Source organism: Podarcis vaucheri (genome assembly GCF_965113315.1).
Source record: "Podarcis vaucheri genome assembly, chromosome: 3".
Classification (NCBI taxonomy): domain Eukaryota; kingdom Metazoa; phylum Chordata; class Lepidosauria; order Squamata; family Lacertidae; genus Podarcis; species Podarcis vaucheri.
Genome location: NC_138761.1, coordinates 90642884 through 90661116, shown reverse-complemented (window position 1 = coordinate 90661116; position 18233 = coordinate 90642884). Strand labels below are relative to the sequence as shown.

The 18233-nt window shown below is 41.8% G+C and overlaps 1 protein-coding gene and 1 long non-coding RNA gene across 8 annotated transcripts in view; one reads left to right on the top strand and one right to left on the bottom strand.

Annotated features, from left to right (window-relative positions):
* EYS (eyes shut homolog) overlaps positions 1-18233 on the bottom strand; it is a 511791-nt gene that overhangs the window by 233025 nt on the left and 260533 nt on the right. The gene's annotated exons all lie outside the window — the stretch shown is intronic.
* Positions 308-3033, top strand: LOC309529941. Its single transcript, XR_014218533.1, has 3 exons — positions 308-1411; positions 1654-2140; positions 2607-3033. It is a non-coding gene; the product is annotated as an uncharacterized lncRNA (long non-coding RNA).

Sequence of the window (18233 nt, the reverse complement as noted above, 5' to 3'; positions counted from 1 at the left end):
CTAGATTTTAAAACCTTATTGCTTTTTTATTTGCTATTTAGTTTTCTCGCAGCTCAGCATTACTGCTAGACCATTTAAATGCGCAAGCATTTCTAGGGGGTTGTTTATACAAAATAAGCAATGGCTGTTTTCAATCTAAACTTCCCATGGTCAGGAATGTCAGCTTTAAATAGCCAAACAAAGACCAAAGGCGCTTGTGCATTTTGTTGTCCTGCTAAGCAAAATGCCACCTTATGCTTTGGGTTGGATTTTTATATTTGATTTTTTTTAAAAAAATAATTGTTTCTAACTGCCGTGGAAAAGAGGAATAACCAGTAAATGAAGAAATGATGGGTTACCACTGAAATTTATGGAAAACCATACACAGAATTCTGTCTGAGTTTAATTGGAAATTTAAGGTGTCATCCAATAGTCCTTGGAAAAGCATCTTGAGGGCCATAGTGCAGATGAGATCTCCATCTCTGACATCAGGGAAAAGGAAAGTGTGGCAATTCCACCTCTTTCTTCCTCTTCCTACTCCTCTCATAATTATCATGGTGATTGAGGCTGCAATTCTATAATCATTTATCCTCTGACATCAGGGATGGAGCTCAGAGATCAAATTCCAGTGTTGGATATTAACCACCAGCCCTGTCACTTCTTGATCCTTTGAAACCTTAGCCCAACCAACATCAGGGTCCTGACACTGACAGAGCCAAAGGGGTGACATGGATTACAGCTAGGGTGGGGATGCCAGTAGCTGGGTGGCCACAACATTGAACACATCATCTACTGGAAGCAAAGGTCAGTTTCTCAAATGTACACACCTGTGCTTTACTACAAATTCAACATGGCTACAATTTTCAAGTTAGATGAAAGCTGGTGGTGGGGGTAGGGAGCACGTTAAACAGCAATATTTCACAAGAAACTACAGAGTACCTTTGGATTGTGGGTAATGTAATGTGTACATGTAGGAGTGCGCTGAAGTCAGAGTAAACAGTAATTTGTACACATCCTTAGTTTAAGGTAGACTATTCACCAATACCACCCAGGATGTAATATTGCAATATGCCTTTCAAGATACACACAAAATACTAATAAGCCAACTGGAATAGACTCCTACTTCAAATATAATTAGAACATTTTATGTTGAGGAATTCCATTAATTGTTTGCACGAATCTAGTGACATAAAAGTGTGTAATTTGCTCTGTTGGCTGTGCCAGAGCACTTGAACTAACTAGACCAAAGGAAGTACCATAAAGAAGTTAGATACGCTTTTCTGCACCTAGGGTTGAATATATGTGTATAAAAGATAGAGTACAAAGACACCTGTGCTGACACGACATCACAAAAGATAACAGCATTATGCTGACACTGCAGAAAGAGATGTCAGTGCAGAGATGCAATATCAGTGTGCAAAGCAACTTCTAGGCAATTCTAGTTACAGATAGGTAGCTGTGTTGGTCTGCCATAGTCAAAATAAAAAAATTCCTTCCAGTAGCACCTTAAAGACCAACTAAGTTCTTGGTATGAGCTTTCGTGTGCATGCACACTTCTTCAGATACACACGTGCACACGTGTATCTGAAGAAGTGTGCATGCACACGAAAGCTCATACCAAGAACTAACTTAGTTGGTCTTTAAGGTGCTACTGGAAGGAACTTTTTTATTTAGGCAATTCTAGTTAAGGAGGTTTGTGTGCTATTTCCACAAATCTAATCCCTATAGAAGACAAGGGCAGATGCAATACAGTGTCTACTCAATAGTACATCTCACTGACTTCCAGGTCATATGCATAGAATTGCAGCCTTACACTGCAAGCCTACGTATAGCACTTCAATGAGTTCAACAAACCCATTGAGTTCCATACATTTACTCCCATGGAAGTGGGTATAGGATTGCAGCTTTAGTCTCTGCTGGTTTTTCACAAGTCCACACCAGTGTGCAGCAGATACAGGCATTCCATGTTTGTGGCTGGCTCCCCATGGTAAGCATGTGGGCTTTGCAAAATAAAGCTACTTGCCTTTTTCTATAATATACACCATACCTAACTGTGTGCCATGTTTAAGGTGTCTTTATTTTTTAAAAGGAGAAAATAAAACATCAAATTTATCAAGAATGCAGCAGCTAGGTGGCTACTGTCTGGTACAAATGAAGACAGGTAATATTATAACTGTTTCATGCCAGCTTCACTCATTATATCTTTGTTTCAGGATTCGGTCCAAGGCATTCGTTTTACAGCACAGTCCAGTACATGCCTAAAGGCCACCCCCAAGGAATACTTAAGCCAGAGGCTGTGGGAGGTGATCAAAGAGGGCCCTTAACCCAATAATACCTTGGGTATAACCAATCAAAATTTCCTCATGTGCTCATGCCAACTTAAGCCACTCCAAGCCAATTAGAATTACCCTACAGTGTGATGCAGGCAAAAAAGAGGTGTTCCAAAGGCCAATCAGTGGCTTCCCCCAAAAAATCCTATTCAGCCCCATAAACAATGACTAGCAAAGTCTACACTATATAGGGAGGGAAGGTGCTGCCAGAATAGAAGAGAAGCAGCAATATGGATACTAAATATGGATACTGTTGGATACTAAACCCCATGTCTCTCGTAACAGCTTCTGTTCCAGGATAAACTGCACAAGGCCTGACCCAGGAGGGGTGTGTGCGTGTGGCAAATTCAGCCCCACTTTAGAGTAGGAGCGGCATATTCCCAGCATCCGTTCTCTTTCAGCTTGCAGTGAAAGAAAAGAGCGTTGTCCAGTGATCACCAACTTGAAAATGAAGACTCTAAAGGGAATAAGATTGTGGCGTTTGATTCAAGAGAAAATTAGAGTTTATTTACAATCTGCACTTGAATGGATTTTCTTTAATGGATTTCCTCAGTGTAGTTTACAGGAGCAGGTCTCATAATGGCAAGGGTGCTGTTTAAACAAGCAATAAAATTTATTAACTTCTAGAAGCATCCAAATGCTCCTCCAAGGCCCAGAACGATACAAAAGCATTACTCAGAACACAAATCAGAGAACATAAAATAAAGAGATTCACTGGTAGTTATTCCCATTTGTCCACCTGTCTGTTTATCTTTGTTCATTCTCTACAAGTTAATTTAACTGTTACAATATAGTGTTAAATCAAAATCGTGTCCTTAAAAAAAACAACCCACTGAGCATCAAAAGGCCACACGGTACTTGAAGACACGTAGTAGAACTTTGGGGCATTATATCACCAGGAACAGAGACCTCCTGCTTTGCCTTGGCACACAGAAGAAAGGAGGAGACAAAATACTTTTCTTTTTTGGAATAATAAAGCCTCTCCTCCTACAAGAGGGGAGGAGTTGTGAGCAGGAGCCAGTTCTCACGTTGGCAGGGGGCGTATTCGGCCCCTTGTGTCAGTTTCCCGGCTGATGCTTTGTGACCGTCAGCCAGCCAATAGGGCTGGCTTGGGGGCGGGGGTTAGCTGCATTTAAGAGGCAGTGGCAACGGCAGCATTGTGCCCCCATGCTGCTGCCTGGAGTCATCGGATCACCCGCCCACCCTCCCTTTAGGTCATATTTATGCTTTTGACCTTGCTATGGACTTTGGTTGGTTGCCCCGGTTGCCCAGTGGGCCTGGTAGGAATTTTTTTATCCATTTGGAAAATTGGCAACAGCCTCTTGGTTTTTCGCCTACCTCGTAGCAAATCAAGTATTGGCGGTTAGGCATTGGAATATGTGTCGTGTGTTGGAGGGCAGGTTGTGGCCATCACCTACCCCTCCCCTTGTTGGGTATTCCGTTAAAGGAATCCTGTGGTCGTGGATCCTGTCCGATGCCCTGCTGGTGACTAGGGCCATGGCACGACCCCTGGTGACATCAGAGGAAGCTTCCAATTGTATTTGCATCAACAAGCTCCTCCCATTGGCTGTCAAGCTTTGGATGACTCCCCACTGAGCGGGGTGGAGTCATATAGAGAGGTTAGGAGAGGTTAGGCTGGCCTCAACCAAAGCCAGGGCTTTCTCGACTGCGGCTCTGATCTGGTGGAATACTCTGTCACAAGAGACTAGGGCCCTGCGGGACTTGACATCTTTCCGCAGGGCCTGCAAGACAGAGCTGTTCCACCAGGCCTTTGGCCAGGGCACAGCTTGACTCCCTCCTTTGGCAATCTTCGTGGAACTCTAGCCCAAAGGTTGCCATCAATTTGATTTGAATTAATTTTATAATGAAATGATTTTAGAATGTTGTATTATTTTATTGTTGCTAGCCGCCCTGAGCCCGGCTTCGGCTTGGGAGGGCGGGATATAAATAAATTATTATTATTATTATTATTATTATTATTATTATTATTATTATTTACATTGTTTGATCCAATGCCTAAGCCAATACCATTCACATGCTGTAACCAATAAAGTTATGGCCTTCTTTAGCCCATTAACCTAAACTACATGTGTCCTTGAGTCTTATTTATCCTTAAGTGGGTGGTGGGTCCTCGACTCAAAACTAAATGCTGCTTATAGACAGTAATGGATTGCACTGGTGTGGGGCCACAGCAGCATAGATAGCTGTGTTATACTAAGATCATTGGTTCATTTAGCTTAGTACAGTGGTACCTCGGGTTACGTATGCTTCAGGTTACATACACTTCAGGTTACAGACTTCGCTAAGCCAGAAATATTACCTCGGGTTAAGAACTTTGCTTCAGGATGAGAACAGAAATCGTGCTCCAGTGGCACAGCGGCAACAGGAGGCCCCATTAGCTAAAGTGGTGCTTCAGGTTAAGAACAGGCCTCCGGAACAAATTAAGTACTTAACCCGAGGTACCACTGTAATGTCTGCTAAGTTTTATCTGACTTTTAGCAGCTCTCCAGGGTTTCAGAAAATGCACTTCTGTATGTGCCGATGGTACATGTATGCTGCTAAAGATTCCTTGTTTACTCTAATACAAGCATCAGGTGCATGTGTTTCCAAATCAAAGGTAGAACTACAAAAGCATATTGCAACAATCCAGCCTGGTGCAGCATAACTCAATTGATACCTCGGTGGATACAAATCACCATATTTTTCAACGATATGCAGTTGAAAATGTGGGCGCGAATGTGCGCTTCCTGCCATAGCCCCAGACCAGGCCTAATCAGACAGAATCTGAATCACTCTCTGGTTGAAATAATGGATGAACATACATGGATGCTGTGAAGTTCAAAGCCAAAATTCACAGAACCAAAGTTAAAAGAAGGTTTATCAAGGGATTCTCCAAATATGTGACAGGGCTTAAGGCTCAGTTTCCAAGAACCTCTACTCAGAAGTAATTCCCACTGAGTTTAATGAGACTTACTCCATGGTAGATGTGATTAGGATGTCAGGCTTGGGAAGCTGCTTCAACGGGTGTTTTAGATCTCCCCTGCCATCTGAGACAAACTGAACTGATTTTTTCTTTTTTAAACTTGCTTGCATACACGACTCATTTGCCTTCCTATAACAAAAGAGTTCTCAGAGTGGCTCACAAAATAAAAACAATTTAAAACAACCACCAAATGCATAATACAATACGCATAACACTGCTTTGAAACAACTCTGGGTTAAGATTTGAAAGATTTTTTTTTTAAAAAAGCAAAAGATAAAGCAACAGAGCTAAACAAGCATAAGATTTTAAAAGCCAGTGAAAATAAAAAGGTCTTTGTGTGGCATCAAAGACACCCCCATCCCAAATAAAGGGGGGGGGATAGCCTTGGCTCTTTCATTTGTATCTCAAAGCCCTGCAAATGGTTGGTCTTATTTATTTATTTAATGTATTTATCCCATACTATATGGGATCTTATTTACTATATGGGATAACATTTCACATGCAAGTTTCTCTAGTCAGTAAATTTAGGTCAAACAATATAAAGTAGCGAACAATCTGTTTAAATACTTGACAGAGATGACAGGGGTGGGGTGGAGAAATTAAATTAAGTTTGCATTTAAAGGTGAACCTACCAAATTCATGATTTCTAAATACATGAAACGACACACAGCTGTCCTTTGAAATTCACATTTCTCCTAATTTCCCCAGCCCAGTAAAAAAATGCATAAAGTAGGGTAAAGTGTGCATAAAACCTGTGAAAATGGCATATGGAAAAGAAATATATTGGGAAAAGTTGCATACAAAAGTAATTTGTTAGGAAAAAAATTACACTAATACGCTGATGAAATTACAGTGGTACCTCAGGTTAAGTACTTATTTCGTTCCGGAGGTCCGTACTTAACCTGAAACTGTTCTTAATCTGAAGCACCACTTTAGCTAATGGGGCCTCCTGCTGCCACCGCGCCGCCACTGGAGCACGATTTCTGTTCTCATCCTGAAGCAAAGTTCTTAACCCGAGGTACTATTTTGGGTTAGCGGAGTCTGTAACCTGAAGTGTATGTAACCTGAGGTACCACTATACATGTGTGTCGTCCCCCCACCTGTAGAAATGTGGAGAACTGAATTTAAGATTGGAAAAAATGAGAAACTGAGAGAGCAAAATTTGACAAATTCATCCATCCCTTGTGTTTGCGAAATGAACTAATCTTAATAGGGATAACTTTCCAGCTGTATAGCTAGGAACCTGCCAGTTCCTTTCTTCCTCTTTCTTCCCTACTACCAGGCAAAGAAACAGATTTTGATGTGGCTGTATTAATCAGAAAACCCAGGTGCTTTGAGTCAAGCACTTTTAGCTGCCATGCATAATAAAAATGATTTTGAAAAGCATAGAGCTACATTTCAGAAACTTTTGTTTAAAGAAACTGAGAAAAAGGTTAGAGCGGCATGAAAAATTTGTAATGTGTACAAGAGACATAAAGACAGAAACAAGCGTTGGACAGAAAGTCATGATGGATAAATCCATTTGGAATTCACGAAATAAGGACAATTTTTATCCAATAATATGAAATTATTAATATTATTATTGCAAATGAGGAGCAATATGGAAATACAGAAGGCAATCATATGTCCCTTATGTTCATGCCGAAGTGATTTTATGAAGCTTTTTTGCATATGAAGTGTACTTAAAGAAATAAATGCAGGGTTCAGTCCGGCCTCCATACATGCTCTCTTCCATTGACATGAGAAAACAAAAAGTGTTTGGTCAGTTGCTCAGAGAACCTGAAAGTGGTTAACTTTTCCTTGGTTGCTTGGGAGGTGGGGTGGACAAGTGGATGGCCAGTTTGACATGAACTAAATCCAAATCAGATTACAGTACCTAGGGTTACATACACTTCAGGTTACATACGCTTCAGGTTACAGACTCTGCTAACCCAGAAATATTACCTTGAGTTAAGAACTTTGCTTCAAGTTAAGAACAGAAATCATGCTCCGGTGGCGTGGCGGCAGCGGGAGGCCCAATTAGCTAAAGTGGTGCTTCAGGTTAAGTACAGTTTCAGGTCAAGAATGGACCCCCGGAACGAATTAAGTACTTAACCCAAGGTACCACTGTATGTTTTATCTCATCTATCTGCCTTGTTAATTTCCTTAGCACAGAAGCTACTTTTCCTTCTTGTATCAACCTTGAACTATCCCAGATGAACTACAATTTTGATTAATTAGATTTAGATGTTTTATATCCATGGTTGCATCTAATTGCTAACTGATTGTTATGATCTTAATTTCAATTGCCTGGCCATGTATTGGAAAACAAAAGATGATCAAAATGAAACATTGTTGATTTGCCCCTCTTGAGGACAAATGCTGTAGCAGAAAATACAAGTTTTATTTCCAATATATTGATCATTGCTATTGTACCCATGCCTCCGTTCCACCAGCTGTTCTGCCTTCAAACAACATCGATCACACCATTTGGCATATAACATATTTCTCTGTGTTAATTTTAACTAATATAGGCAAATTTACGCACATCCCTCCCCAAAGATATGCATTTTTGTACATGCTGTTTTATTGGAGAACTGTACTGCAACACTAGGATAAGTGCAAATTTCGAAGGATAGTTGGGTTTCGGTTTCTGCATTGGTTGAGAAGTGTGAATTAGGTCACCTCTTATTTAAATGTAAACAGAATTGCATTAGTTACCGTATTTTTCGCTCTATAACACGCACCCGACCATAACACGCACGTAGTTTTTAGAGGAGGAAAATCCGTAGGCATGCCACCAGTAGGCATTCCCTCCATAACACGCACAGACATTTCCCCTTACTTTTTAGGAGGAAAAAAGTGAGTGTTATGGTGCGAAAAATACAGTAAGTTTCTTTAAGGAGCTTTGCACACTGCAGTTCAGGATCGTGACCATGACATCCAGCCCACTATTTGCAAAGCCTTGCAGCTGCACGAGGCAGTGCATTACCTTCACTGTTGCAGTTTGCTTGTGATTTGTCAGCTAGAATTTATACATTTTGCAGGAACATTGAGAAACCATGAAGGTTCAAACAGCAGCTCAGAAATAGAGCTGACATTTAACTTCTGCTTCTATACCCACTGAAGATGTCAGCTAAACCCACCAAAATCAGTGATATTTTCCTATAATCCCAAAGAGGCTTCCTGCCATTTTAAAGAACAATCTTAGAGCCAACCCTGTCTTTCAGAACGTGTCAGGCAGAATATTTGTCATTTTCAAGGGCATCATGAGAATCCAATGTTCTTTACGCACACAAAAAGGCCTCAGATGTGAAGGCTTCTGTTCTCATTGAGATGATAAACCTGTGCTTGTGCTGTACTTCTGCAGACTGTAGGAAACGGTTCAATTAATTGGACGTCAGTCCATTACAAAAAACAACAACAGAACCCATGCACTAAAATACAAGCAGAAGAATCAGTACTGGCTAGCACTGAGCTCGATTGACCACCCCCCCTACTTTTCACAACCCTTCAAACGGTATGAAATTGGAGGAGAACTGAATGTTGAACCATCGTCTCCTCCCACAAACCAGAAGGACGGTAGTGATCATTATCCTGTCTCTGACTGGCTTCGTAATGGCCTTACAAGTCATCACTTCATTCTTCTCTGTAGTCTAAACAGGTACAGTGGTGCCCCGCAAGACGAATGCCTCGCAAGACGGAAAACCCGCTAGACGAAAGGGTTTTCCGTTTTTGAGCTGCTTCACAAGACGAATTTCCCTATGGGCTTGCTTCGCAAGACGGAAACGTCTTGCGAGTGTTCCAATTTTTTCCCGCTCCCCCTTTTTCTAAGCCGCTAAGCCGCTAATAGCCTTTTAGCCGCTAAGCCTTTAATAGCCACTAATCCGCTAAACCGCTAATAGCGCTAATCCGCTAAACCCCTAATAGGGTTGCTTCGCAAGACGAAAAAACCGCTAGATGAAGAGACTCGCGGAACGGATTATTTTCGTCTTGCGAGGCACCACTGTACATTACATTTACATGTTGGGTATTGAGGGTGGGGGCTGGGTTTGAAGGTCATCTCTGAGGTCCTGCTAAGGTGTTGGCCTCAGCAGATGTCTGATGATGCTAACCTCTGACACTGGTTTTGACCCGCTAGTTTACAGGGACAATTTTTTGATCAAAAACATAGTAAGATTATCATATTATTTCATGTTCTATGAGCACATAATAACATGATCATATTAAATTCAACTTTTAAACCACAAAGCTGGTTGATGTTCATATTGGTCAAAGGAAGGAAAATGCGAGTGCAGTGAAGAGGAATCTATATTGCTCAGAATTATGCAAAGAGTTACCATGAGGTAATAGAGGCAGGAGTTCTGATTGAAAAACCCCAAACCTTTTTTTTGTCTGATCTGCACTGCTGAGGATAAAATGAGTCTCAGATGCTTTTCTTCCAAGCTAATCCCTGATTTGTTTCAACAATAATGTGTGCCAACGTTCTGTAGTGCTTAGGATGGAGAATTATTTAGAGATGTAATGTGAAACTACAGATTTCCTTTATCCATCACAGCTTGCATGCTGAATGTCAATCTTTGTAGATACAGCAATTCATCTAAGAAAATCCATAGATCCAAAAAGTACAGATGTTCGGTTTCTTGTTAACGCTTTGAGTACTGTACAAAAAAGTGAAAGGCAACAGTTCTTACAGTCGAGTAAGTGTGAGAATACTTAGAAGGGGGGAGGGAGGGAGAGAGACCACAGATCAGTTTAAAGGAAAGTGGTCTGCAATGTAGCAATAACTCTTAGACAATATTGATAAATTCAAGAACACTGACTAGAGTTCTTCTGCTTTTGCTTTTACTATGCAACTCAGTTCAGTAATTTGTTTGAGATATACTGGTATATGGTGGCTAACTCTACTGTTTCTTAAATTTAGGTCAGTTCTACTCATATTTGGGACATTGTATGTTTTTTTTTTTTTTTTTGGTCAAAGGCTCAATCAGGATAGTGATGGCTGATGAGTAGTAAGGACATGTTTTAATATATTTATGTGCTGCTAACCAGTCTTACACTCTCTCTCTCTCTCTCTCTCTCTCTCTCTCTCTCTCACACACACACACACACACACACACACGGTGAGTCTTTTAAAAGAAGCCCCATGGAACATGTGTACTCTGTATCCACGGGGCCTCTTTTAAAGGACTCACCCTGTATGTATGTGTGTGTGTGTGTGTGTGTGTGTGTGTGTATACACACACACACACACACACACACACACCAAAGAAAGCTGACTACCATAACTGGCATTTGTTGTTGTTTAGTCATTTAGTCATGTCCGACTCTCCGTAACCCCATGGACCAGAGCACGCCAGGCACTCCTTTCTTCAATTACAATTAACTGGCATTAATTACAATTTATTATGATGCTGTTAGCCAAGGGGGAAAGCAAAGGACAGAAGCTCTTCCTCCTGACACCTAAGTCTCACTGAGCCCCTTCCTTTTGAAGTTTCATCTGGAATTTATGAATGTTTCCAAGCCTATCTTCATACACAGAGTGCTGTTGTGTTCAGGTTCTGCTTGGGGACTTCCCATAGGCATCTGGTTGACCACTGTGAGAACCAAGTGCTAGACCATATGTGCTTTTGGCAAAGTCCAACAATACTCTTCCTATGTTCCAACATGTTTCCGATGGAATGAATTTTGTAAAAAAGAAAGGAAGGAAGGAAGGAAGGAAGGTGCAAGAGCTCTCCTCCACTCTCAGTCAAATCCTTCTCAAAAGGATCTGATAGGGTTTTGGTCAAGGATTTTTAACCATTGTTGGACCCTTTCACTCTACGCTTTATTTTTTAAACCCTGTTTAGTTGCTGTAGTTATGTGCTGCTAAGTACACATGAAATTCTAACTTAAAATGCTTCCAATTGTTGGAACAGTGAGAAGAGTTTAAAAAATAGAGTTCTGAAACCTAAGATTGCCCTGTTTAATTGCTTTTTAATACCCCCTTTTCTTTAGTGCGTGGGACGCGGGTGGTGCTGTGGGTAAAACCTCAGTGCCTAGGACTTGCTGATCGTAAGGTCGGCGGTTCGAATCCCCACGGCGGGGTGAGCTCCCGTCGTTCGGTCCCAGCTCCTACCCACCTAGCAGTTCGAAAGCACCCCTAAGTGCAAGTAGATAAATAGGTACCACTTTATAGCGGGAAGGTAAACGGCGTTTCCATGTGCGGTGCTGGTGCTGGCTCACCAGCTGCAGCTTCGTCACGCTGGCCACATGACCTGGAAGTATCTTCGGATGGCGCCGGCTCCCGGCCTCTTGAGGGAAATGAGCATGCAACCCTAGAGTCGGTCACGACTGGCCCGAATGGGCAGGGGTACCTTTACCTTTACCTTTTGTTTAATGCAGCATGTAGAGTACATGCAACTTTTGTAAAAAGACAGTTAACGAATAACCTGATGACAATTATCTTGGGGGACTCCTCTCTTTATTATACATTAGTGCTGATGCCATTTTCTATATGATGGAAGCGCTCCAAGTTAATGAACATAAAAATTTGAAATAGAACTGTTATTCTGCAAATACTTTGCAGATTTCTCAAAGGCCCTTATTAATACAGCCCAAGAATGCAGCCCCATAAATCCTACACCCTGCTGAAACATATCCGTCTGCAGCAAAGAAATAAATGCTCGCAAGAAATTCGGGAAGGGAACTTAAGAACCGAATGAGATTCTGAAAGTATTTTTCATCACTGCAGTCCTTGATTCAGATCTAGGCAGATGAATAGTGTGGCACATCTTTACTCATTTTTATATTGCATGCAACATCACTATCAACTACCATGTTAGGGATAATTATGTTTCAATATTGTTATAGCTATATTCTTCCAATGGCGCAGTTTCAGTTTTTTGTTCCACAGGATACGTATGTGTGTATCTTGCACTTGAACATATTAATTGGTCTGGAAACTATTAATATTTTTACAGGTACACAAAAGCAAAAGAAAAGAACAAAAGTCTCATGGCCAATATAAAGCTTTCATCGATGAATTATCTACTACCAAGAACTGACAAGCTAATTGAATGTGTCAGTCAGAGGAAGGAGATATATAACTATACAATTTCCATTGCACAAAGCACTATTTTTAGTGCTTCCATCTAGATCAGAAAGTCATTTTTTCTTATCCATTATGGACAAAGGGGAGGCCTACAAAGTTCCTGAATCCATGACTTCTTTAATTTTAAATCTTGCCGAAATGGCTGTTTTTCACTGAGAGGACTAAATGATATATAGCCACTCAGTAGGAATGTGTACCTTGCTCTCAGTCAAGAAACTTGATAAAGAATTAAATTCTCTGGAGCACTCAAGAGTTGCTGAAGTTAGAGCAAGAAAGGTGCTGTATTAGTTAACAAGGCAATAAAGACTGCTGGGTTGCATCCAGTTAAGTCTCTCCACTCTGAGCAGGCTTTGGTGAGATGAAAGTTGCAAAAAAAGAAGAAGTCTTTTTTTGAATGTTAATTGTATGGGTGGTGACAAAATGACACCTCCTCCCCAAAAGATTTGAGTGGGCGGGCGTGGATCTCTGAAATTTTGGGGAGGGGGCTGCTGCAAACCTTATTTTCACTTTAAGAGGTGCTTTGGAACTTTAAAAAAAGTTCTACTTCCACTTACAATTGCCTGAGTCTCTCTCATCAGCTTCCCACTGAGATTTTCAGACCAGAAAACAGTCTTTGTATGAATGTGAAGAGATCGATAATACATCAGATTTAGTGAACGGCAAAGCAGGGCAAAGCTGCAAACAGTGTCTATATGCCCCACAAGTCTCCAGCGTGTGGCAGAATGCTGCTAGGTTTGTTAGTTTGGGTTCACTGTATTAGGCTTAGGAGCAATCAGATATAGGAAATGCAGGCTGTTGTTGCAACACAGGCCATGCATGAGATGGTTATCAATCTCCTTTCTCCTAACTGGGCTATCTACAGTTTCCATCCCTTGGGGATCTCCAAACCAGGTTCCTGTTTACTGAGGCAGCAAGCTAACCTCCACTGAATCTGCCACATCTGAGAGTGCATGAAGTGACATAGTGTGACATATAGAAAGTTGGCTGTGTTGAAAACACACAAAGTTAAGATTCCACCTGTACTTTGGCCCAGCTACAGTTAGTGAAAGAGGGGGGGGGAGTGCATTGGAGCAGCATGAAACACTTGGAGTAGTCCACTAAAACTTTTCCTTTGTTCTTAAAGCAATTAAGACTGGCTTAAAATAGATGATGGTTTTAAGAGAAGGGGGCAGGACAATCTAATCCAGTAATGAAACATAGGTAAAGGTACCCCTGACCGTTAGGTCCAGTCGTGGACAACTCTGGGGTTGCGGCGCTCATCTCGCTCTATAGGCCGAGGGAACCGGCATTTGTCTGCAGACAGCTTCCAAGTTATGTGGCCAGCATGACTAAGCCGCTTCTGGCGAACCAGAGCAGTTCATAGAAACGCCATTTACCTTTCCGCCGGAGTGGTACCTATTTATCTACTTGCACTTTGATGTGCTTTCGAACTGCTAGGTGGGCAGAAGCTGAGAAGTTCCTGATCAGTGCCATCGGTCTAACTATAAGATTTGCTATGACAATATATGGAAACTTCGGATATGGTCTGTTATTTTACTTCTTATTTTTATTTCACAAAACTATATTCTCCCAAATAGACCATCCTCAACAGCGATACCAGCATGACAGCCATGACTCTGCAGGGGTCATAATGGTGGCACTGGAGGTGGGTTAAGTGGGGCAAATGTTCACAATCAGGTAGCGCAGACTGGGATAATTATACAAAGCTAAATGTTTAAAGTGGCTGTGATCAGCAGATATTGTTGTTTGAAAAATTAAAAGTACACAGTTTCTTCCTAAGTGTAATGTCAGAAATGTCAACCTTGAAGAGATGACATTTTCAACACGAAAACAGAAATACTTTGAAAACTGCTCGATAATAGTGCAGAAAATGTCAAATGCTTCACTTTGTAGCCATTCCACATCTGTTTTCCAGCCAGGTCACCTCTGGAGTTTAAGTGTTAGAGCACAGAATAATAATTTTTTCTCTCATTTCACATTTTTAATGATGTCTGCGTGATAAAGAGCCAAACCTAGTGTGCTGTATAACAATGAAGCATGTAAACATGTCTTAGAACGGAAAAGGTAAGTAGTCCTATGTATGTTTATTCAGAACTGAGTCCCACTATGTTCAATGGAACTTAGTCCCAGCTTACTGTGTATATGCTGATGTAACAATTAAGCTTAATTCCTGTCTTCCCAGACCCAATTGTTACATCACCAGGGCCGCATGGCAGCTTTTTGCTTATGGCCCAGTCCCGTGCTACTCTAGTACATTTTACAGAAATGAGCCACATAAGCTGGCCTTTTCGTCAAGCAAATAACCTTTGCTTTTCTTCAAATTGAGGGGAGACGTGGTGTGATAGGGGGGTGGCTATATAAGTGGCGGCATGTTGTTGGGGCCTTACCTGGCTTTGCGCCGCCGAACACCGGCCCAAGCGGCCTTTCTTAGGTTTTGCTTTGACCTTGCTCTGGACTTTGGTCACCTGTTTTGGGACAGGGGGCGGATAGGATTTTTTTTCCACTTGGCAGATTGACACTGGCTATTTGGTTTTCGCCTACCTCTTAGCAATCATCACAACTTTGTAAGGTTTGGCAGTTAGGCAATGGCTTAGTGAGATGTGGAGGAGGGGAGGTGCAGCCCTCACCTGCCCCTCCCCTCCAGGTACAAGGGTATTCTGTTAAAGGAATCCATGGGTCTAGATCTCAAGTCTGCTTGAGGGGCTAGGGCCATGCCAGGACCCACCGGGAACCCCAGGGTGAGCTTCAGTTGTTTGCCATCTATGGAGCTCCCTCTTTTGGTGGTTTACCCTTCCAGACTCCGTGCGAGGCAGGCAGGAGTCAGATATAGATTTGCCAGTGCCTAAGCCAATACCACTCACATTCTGTATTCAATAAAGTTGTGGCCTAAATTTGCCCATTAACATTTAAACTAAAATATTTGTGTCAATGTGTCTTTATTATTCGGGGAGGGGGGGATGTTCTGGGGCCTTAACGTGCAAATGTTGAATGAATTGAAAGCTAATTCCACCGAGCACCCACAGAAAAGAACCTAGCACTGAAACACAACATACATATGGACCTAGAAATCCACCAAATCCCAAGCAGCTCAATGGTGTTGTTGACACTAATTAGCAGCAGTTCCCCAGGAATATTGCCAAAACCTACCAGAGAAAGCAAAGAAGGTGCTCTTCCACTGAGCTGAGTAATTTAACCAATTTAAATTTTTATTTGGGTTTCAGAAAATATGGTGTTCCATTAAAGGGGGGGGGGAAATCAGCTAATTCCAAGTGGTCAAAGGTGCAACGTGGAGGCAGTCCGTAGTAGCTGAAGCTGGGTGCAGGGCAGGGAGTCGGGTGAAGTCAGGAACAGGCTTGCAAGCAGGGAACCAGGGCGGGTCAGGAGCTCAGGCAGGAAAGCAGGACAGGTTCAGGCAGGAACTGGCAACCAACAATGTTGATCCCGCAACTTGGGACTGGGGCTGGCCGACTTTTATGTGCCCCGAGGCATAGGGCAGCCACAATCCTCTGGTGACTCGCCTCTCCTGGCCTGGAGGTGAGCATTCCTTCTGCGGGAACTTAGTTCCCTTTGTCTCTCTGTCCTGAGCCTCTGCAGCTCAGGAGAGGCTGGAGGGTTACCTCGATCTCATTGCCCTCGTTCTTCCCTTGCTCCCTTTTAACTCTTCCAAAGCGGAGCGCCTTCCCTTGACCCATCACGCCAGACGCTCACTCCAGATCTTCTACAATTATATCTTCTTCAGGTGCTGGTCTAATACGGGCCCGGTTTCGGGCTATTGCCTTCTCGAGCTCTGGAAAGCTCATGAAGAGCTTTGTCACAAGTGGTGCCACAGGAGGCTGCTCCTTGGGCTGGAGTGGGACCACTTTGTTGCTCTTTTTGAGCTGCATTGCGCTTCTCAGTCGTCTGAGCCACTCTGTTCCACGAAGGAAAAGTCCACTGAACCTTCCTTCTTCCTGAAGGTCTGGAACTGACCGCATGCTTGATTCTGGCTCCGCCTCCTCTTTAAACATTCAAAATCAGAAGAAAATCCAAATCCTCTGCTTTCTCTCTTACCACCAACTGCACCTACACACCTCTCTCCTCGCTAACCCACAATGGACACCTGTAGTTGGTGGCTTTTAAGGGAAAAGCAGGAGATGTCACAAAGGAGGGCAGACCATTGTTACCATGGCAACCCACCCACACTGCCCCTGTCACAAAGGAGGGCAAGCCATTGTTACCATGGCAACCCACCCACATTGCCCCCCCAATGTTTTTTTAAGAACTTTGAAGCACCTGCTGTTCCGTCTGCAGGTGAATCTTCTCTTTTGGAGTTCATGTTTCTATATTGGATCATTCTTCATGCAGCCCCATTTCCAAAGGGAGACAATCCCAACATCCCTTGAAATGCAGTAGAAGACTCCCAAGTCTCAAATATGATGGTTATATTCAAGATTACTCAATACTTTATTATAATTCAGATGTTCAGTAATGGCACATTGACTACTGTATTTTGAATCAATACTAAAACTCATGGTTAGACATTAGGCCTGGGCAATAAATGTATGTAGGATACATCCTTGTTTTCTCCACATAAGAATGAAAATACCGATTTTCATTGATTCCTTAAGAAATTAATGAGAGCAACAGGAAGCTAACAGCCCTGGACAAATAGCAGAAATAGCCCTAAAAGGCATCTAGCTGAATTGAGATAATGGCTTCACAATGAGCAAAGAAAATTCAGATGGAAATAAGAATATACCTGCACTATAGAATAGTAACTTATTTGCATGCTGGTGCAACAGCTACTTGATAAATTAACAATGACAAGACGCTTTAGAAGTTACATTTCTATGAACCAGAACATTAGGTTTTTCTGATATAATATGTACATATCTTATTTTATTTTCCTTTTCCGTTGGTACATTTTTGACTTCTCCTATTATGAAATGATGTCAGAATGAAAAAAAAGTGTGTTCAAAATTTATAGACAGCTGAAGATTCGCTGCAATTGAGTCTGAATAATTCCATTTCAACATTTCCTGGATTAATTGCATTCACTTGTCAAATTAAATCCCTGGTGTGTCTCACCTTTTAAAAACAAACTTAGAAATAGTCTTTAATCAAGGCTTGAGTTTGGTTTCAAACCTAGAGGGTTTTTTTTCCTACATGAGGATTCAGCACTGAAATACATATCTGAATAATAAAGAGTGCCTCTGGGCATATCACAGTGCATCTCACTCACTGAATATAGTCAACTCCAACACATCTAGGATTAGGGACCAATGCTTCCATATGTTGGAAATGGCAGACGGAAGCTCAGATACTTTTCTCATAAACTTAAGTCGCTTCTGTTATTAGAAACAACAATCTTTAAAGATTTGTTAAGTACTGGAAACGGGTTGCGTTGTTTTCCATTGTGCTATTCCCAGCGCTTTACATTTCCTTAAAGATGGCAGTCAGTTTCTAAAGGAAAAAAAGACCAATCTTAAGAGAGGACTGCCTGAGTTTAAATCAGCCAAGACACTAAGGTCCAAACTACATTTCACATGTATTTAAATGTGCATGCTTCTACTTTGCATTTAACGTGCATGCTTTAAAAAATGAATGTTTCATTCAAAGGGGGAACCTGATCTTTTCCTCCCCTGCTGCAATTCTGAGGGAAATTCATTCACTGAAGCTGCTGTTTTAACCGAGAGGAAATCATCCAGTGGTGCCAATATTCGTTTACCTTCTAACGCAACCTAACTGCTGCAGTAGAAATCATTTTCTTCAGTACCACAGCACAGGAGAAATGGGTTCCATCTTCTGTTCCTGCCTACTGTGATCATAATTATTAGCCTCTTCCCCTAGTAGATACCATGTGCATTTTTGAAAGCATGCATTTAACATA